Genomic DNA, 6,312 nt, shown 5'->3' on the forward strand with positions numbered 1-6,312 from the left:
AGTGTACATGAACTGGTTATTAGCAACCATGTCAATGAGTTCTTGAGCTTCTGCAGGCATTTTCTTTAGGTGAATGGATCCACCTGCAGAAGTATCCAATGACATCTTAGCTAATTCAGACAGACCATCATAGAATATATCCAGGATGGTCCATTCTGAAAGCATGTCAGAAGGACACTTTTTGGTCAGTCCTTTGTATCTCTCCCAAGCTTTATAGAGGGATTCACCTTCTTTCTGTCTGAAGGTCTGAACATCCACTCTAAGCTTACTCAGCTTTTGAGGAGGAAAGAACTTGGCTAAGAAAGCCGTGACCAGCTTATCCCAAGAGTTCAGGCTATCTTTAGGTTGAGAATCCAACCATAGTCTAGCTCTGTCTCTTACAGCAAATGGGAAAAGCATGAGCCTGTAGACTTCAGGATTTACTCCATTAGTCTTAACAGTATCACATATCTGCAAGAATTCAGTTAAGAACTGAAAAGGATCTTCAGATGGAAGTCCATGAAACTTGCAGTTTTGTTACATCAGAGAAACTAGTTGAGGCTTAAGCTCAAAATTGTTTGCTCCAATGGTGGGAATGGAGATGCTTCTTCCATGTAAATTGGAATTAGGTGCAGTAAAATCACCAAGCATCTTCCTTGCATTATTATTATTTTTGGCTGCCATCTCCTCTTCTTGTTCGAAAATTTTTGAAAGGTGCTTGCTGGATTGTTGTAATTTAGCTTCTCTTAGTTTCCTCTTCAGAGTCCTTTCAGGTTCTGAATCTGCTTCAACAAGAATGTTCTTGTCCTTGCTCCTGCTCATATGAAAAAGAGGGAACAAAGAAATAATAATAATAGAGATCCTTTTTGCCCAAGCATAGAGGTTCCCTTATGTGAGTAGAAGAAAAGAAGAAGAGAAAATATGAACTCAGAGAGAGAGGGTTCGGATTTTTGGTGAGTGAGGGAGAGATGTTAGTAGATGAATAAATAAATAGAATGAGATGAGAGAGAAAGAGGATTTTCGAAAATAATTTTTGAAAAAGAGTTAGTGATTTTCGAAAATAGTTTTTTTTTTTTTTGAAAAAGGTTAGTAATTTTTGAAAATTAAAATAAAAAATTAAAATAATTTGTTAATTAAAAAGAAATTTTGAAAAAGAGGGAGAGATTTTCGAAAATTAGAGAGAGATGGTTAGTTAGGTAATTTTTGAAAAAGATAAGAAACAAACAAAAAGTTAGTTAGTTAGTTGAAACAAATTTGAAAATCAATTTTGAGATAAGAAGTTAGAAAGGATATTTTAAAATCAAATTTTTGAAAAAGATATGATTAAAATTAGTTTTGAAAAAGATTTGATTTTTAAAATCACAATTAATGACTTGATTCACAAGAAATCACAAGATATGATTCTAGAACTTAAAGTTTGAATCTTTCTTAACAAGTAAGTAACAAACTTGAAATTTTTGAATCAAAACATTAATTGATGATGTGATTTTCGAAAATATGATGTAAAATTAAGAAAAAAGATTTTTGAAAAATATTTATTTGAAATTTTCAAAAATAGATAAGAAAAATGAAAAAGATTTTATTTTTGAAAAATATTTTGAAAAAGATAAGATTTTTAAATTGAAAATTTGATTTGACTCATAAAAACAACTAGATTTTAAAATTTTTTGAAAAAGTCAAATCTAATTTTTGAAATTTTAAGAGAGAAAAAAGGGGAAGATATTTTTTTGATTTTTTTTGAATTTTTATGATGAGAGAGAAAAATTAAAACATCATTTTCATGTTTTTCTCTTTTCTTTTTGGATCAAAAAAATGAATGCATGCAAGAACACTATGAATGTCAAGATGAACACCAAGAACACTTTGAAGATCATGATGAACATCAAGAACTTATTTTTGAAAATTTTTATATGCAAAGAAAACATGCAAGACACCAAACTTAGAAATCTTTGATGCTTAGACTCTATGGATGCAAAAATGCACATGTAAAACAAAAAAAGATGCAAAACAAGAAAACATCAAGATCAAACAAGGAGACTTACCAAGAACAACTTGAAGATTATGAAGAACACTATGAATGCATGAATTTTCGAAAAATGCAAGATGAATATGCAATTGACACCAAACTTAAAAATTGACTCAAGACTTAAACAAGAAACATGAAAAATATTTTTTATTTTTATGATTTTCTAAAATTTTTTTGGATTTTTCGAAAATTAATGTGAAAAAGAAAAATAAGGATTCCAAAATTTTTAATATGAATTCCAGGAATCTTGTACTCTTAGTCTAAAGTTCCAATCTGAGGGTTAAGCATGGCTTAATAGCCAGCCAAGCTTTAGTATGTAACTCAGACATGCCACAGCTGACATTCCAATTAACTTGCCTCTCTGCTGATGGTTGGAAGCCCCTATCCAAAAGAATTAGACATGGCTTTACAGCCAGCCAGGCTCCATTTTTCATGAAACTCTAGAATTCATTCTTAAAAATTCTGAAGAAAATGTATTTTTGAAAACATTTATTTTAAAATTTTTTTTTTTCGAAAACAAAGGAGAAAATTTTTGAAAAATTTTTGAAAAATTTTTTTGAAAACTTTTTGAAAATAAGAAGAAAATTACCCAATCTAAGCAACAAGATGAACCGTCAGTTGTCCAAACTCGAACAATCCCCGGCAACGGCGCCAAAAACTTGGTATGCGAAATCGTGATCACACAGATTTAGATTTGTAAAATTATTTGTTCGTTCTTTCCCTGGCAATGGCACCAAAAACGGATGCACAGAACCATGGTGCAAACATAACTTCACAACTTCGCACAACTAACCAGCAAGTGCACTGGGTCGTCCAAGTAATAAAACCGTACGTGAGTAAGGGTCGATCCCACGGAGATTGTTGGTATGAAGCAAGCTATGGTCACCTTGTAAATCTCAGTCAGGCGGATATCAAATAGTTATGGAGTTTTCGAATATAATTAATAAATAAACAGAAAATAAAGATAGAAATACTTATGTAATTCATTGGTGAGAATTTCAGATAAGCGTATAGAGATGCATTCGTTCCTCTGAATCACTGCTTTCCTGCTGCCTTCATCCAATCAGTCTTACTCCTTTCTATGGCTGGCTTTGTGTAAAGACATCACCTTTGTCACTGGCTACTTTTTATCCTCTCTGGAAAATGGTCCGATGCGCTGTCACTGCATGGCTAATCGTCTGGAGGCATCACCGTGATCAATGGCTGCGTCCGATCCTCTCTGTGAAAATGGTCCGATGCGCTGTCACTGCATGGCTAATCATCTGGAGGTTCTCGATCATACTGGAATAGGATTTACTATCCTTTTGCGTCTGTCACTACGCCCAGCACTCGTGAGTTTGAAGCTCGTCACAGTCATTCAATCCCTGAGTCCTACTCGGAATTCCACAGACAAGGTTTAGACTTTCCGAACTCTCATGAATGCCGCCATCAATCTAGCTTATACCACGAAGATTCTGATTAAGAGATCCAAGAGATACTCATTCAATCTAAGGTGGAACGGAAGTGGTTGTCAAGCACACGTTCGTGGGGAATGATGATGATTGTCACGTTCATCACATTCAGGTTGAAGTACGAATGAATATCTTAGAAGCAGAATAAGTTGAATTGAATAGAAAAACAGTAGTACTTTGCATTAATCTTTGAGGAACAGCAGAGCTCCACACCTTAATCTATGGAGTGTAGAAACTCTACCGTTGAAAATACATAAGTGATGAAGGTTCAGGCATGGCCGAATGGCCAGCCCCCAAACGTGATCTAGGATAGCATACAACTGATCAAAGATATCTAATACAATAGTAAAAGGTCCTATTTATACTAAACTAGTTACTAGGGTTTACAGAAGTAAGTAATTGATGTATAAATCCACTTCCGGGGCCCACTTGGTGTGTGCTTGGGCTGAGCTTGAATGTTACACGTGCAGAGGTCATTCTTGGAGTTGAACGCCAGTTTGTAACGTATTTCTGGCGTTCAACTCTGGCTTGTAACGTGTTTCTGGCGTTTAACTCCAGACTGCAGCGTAGAACTGGCGTTCAACGCCCTTTTACGTCATCTAAACTTGGCCAAAGTATGGACTATTATATATTGATGGAAAGCCCTGGATGTCTACTTTCCAACGCAATTGGAAGCGCGCCTTTTTGAGTTCTGTAGCTCCAGTAAATCCACTTTGAGTGCAGGGAGGTCAGAATCTAACAGCATCAGCAGTCCTTCTTCAACCTCTGAATCTGATTTTTGCTCAAGTCCCTCAATTTCAGCCAGAAAATACCTGAAACCACAGAAAAACACACAAACTCATAGTAAAGTCCAGAAATGTAAATTTGACATAAAAACTAATAAAAATATCCCTAAAAGTAACTAGATTCTACTAAAAACATACTAAAAACAATGTCAAAAAGCGTATAAATTATCCGCTCATCAAGCACCCAGGTATAACTCATACTCTGATTCTACTAAAATAACTGCTTAATACCCTTGCTGACTTAAGCATCGGAGTCCCTTGCAGGTACCCCCACCCTCCGGTGATGAAGGATCAACATCATCAACAAGCCCAACAAGTCGGACACGGCGGCTCCAGCCACCTCCCACAAATCGGACGCATCATCGCCGACCAGCACAGAAGATCTCGTCCGAGATCGACCTACAGTTTCAAGTAACCCCCGGAACATCGGCGCCATTGCCGGGGACCTGGAAGTCATCCCATCATCATAGCGGACAACCTGGACAACGACCACAACTCTGATTTGAAAAACAGAACGCCACATAAAAATGCGGAGGTCACACTAGACAATACTTCTCAACCTAACAAAGACAAGAACTCACCAAACACGGGAGCCATGGAGGCACTTCAAGATTGCCTAAAACAACTTAGGTCGAGTATCAACGGGAAGCCGAGAGATACCTACGAAGGGAGGCTAGGCGACGCCGCGAATTAGAGGACAAGCTCCTAAAGCTTGAAGCCGATCTCAAAACTAAAACTACTCGATCCAGCCACGAAGACAGCTCCCGCAAAGACCAAGACCCATTCACCAAAGAGATCATGAAGGCCAAAATCCCAAAAGACTTCAAACCTCCCGACATGACTCTATACGATGGCACATCAGATCCTAGCCATCATCTCAGCAACTTCAGAAGTAGAATGTATCTCATCGACGCCTCAGATGCAACTCGGTGCAAAGCCTTTCCGACTACTTTGATGAAAACAGCAATTAAATAGTTCGACAATCTACCCCTCAGGTCCATCTCAAGCTTTGACGACTTAGCCAAAAAGTTTCTAGCCAGATTCTCCATCCAGAAGGACAAGGCTAAACACGCCCCAAGTCTACTAGGGATCAAGCAAGGAGATCGGGAAAGTCTTCATAGTTACATGGAAAGATTCAACAAGGCATGTTTGGACACACAAAATCTTCCAACAGAAGCAGCTATTATGGGTCTCATCAATGGCCTGTAAGAGGGACCTTTCAGTCACTCTATATCGAAAAAACATCCCACATCTCTAAATAAAGCGCAAGAACAAGCGGAGAAATACATCAACATGGAGGAAAACTCTCGAATAGGAGAGACCTCAAAACTCGGATCTGCTTACTCTTCCCAAGATAAGGATAAAGAATCCAAGAAAAAAGAAGATCAACATAGAGAAGAGATCAAGAAAATATCATAATTACACCCCCCTTCGGGTGTCTCTTGTAGATATTTATCGAGAAGTATGCCACAGTGAAAAAATACCTCTACCTCGCCCACTCAAAAGCAATAAAGGAGGAGGAAATCGGACAGAATACTGTGAATACCATCGAATCTACGGACATCCCACCAACGAGTGCTTCGATTTAAAGAATATCATAGAAAAATTGGTAAGAGAGGGAAGACTAGATTGGTACTTAGCCAACAAATCAGATGAGCCAAGAAAAAGAAGAAGGGACGAAGAGGTCGGACGACCTGAACGACCACCTCGTACCCCGGAACGACATGTCCACACGATACATGGAGGATTTGCGGGAGGAGAAATCTCCAAATCATCTCGCAAAAGACATCTGAAGGAAGTATATCATGTCAAAGGAGGAGAAGGAGCACCCGAACTCCCCACTATCACTTTCACCAAAGAGGACGCAGCTGGCGTCATCTCAGGACATGACGATCCCATGATCATCACTATCATATTAGCCAACGCTAATCTCCACCGCACGTTGGTGGATCAGGGAAGCTTGGCTGATATACTATTTAAAACCGCGTTCGACAAACTCGGCCTAGAGGAAAAAGAGCTCAGAGCATATCCAAACAGCCTATTCGGGCTGGGAGACACTCCTTGCACACCA

General features: G+C 38.2%; 1 non-coding gene across 1 annotated transcript; it reads left to right on the forward strand.

Moving 5' to 3' along the window:
* The first annotated feature begins 159 nt into the window (after positions 1-159).
* On the forward strand, positions 160-267 carry LOC148562549 (small nucleolar RNA R71). Its single transcript, XR_015887235.1, has one exon. It is a non-coding gene; the product is annotated as a small nucleolar RNA R71 (small nucleolar RNA).
* The last annotated feature ends 6,045 nt before the right edge of the window (positions 268-6,312 follow it).

The sequence above is a fragment of the Arachis ipaensis genome, chromosome B6 (genome assembly GCF_059453495.1).
Source record: "Arachis ipaensis isolate K30076 ecotype BB chromosome B6, ASM5945349v1, whole genome shotgun sequence".
Classification (NCBI taxonomy): domain Eukaryota; kingdom Viridiplantae; phylum Streptophyta; class Magnoliopsida; order Fabales; family Fabaceae; genus Arachis; species Arachis ipaensis.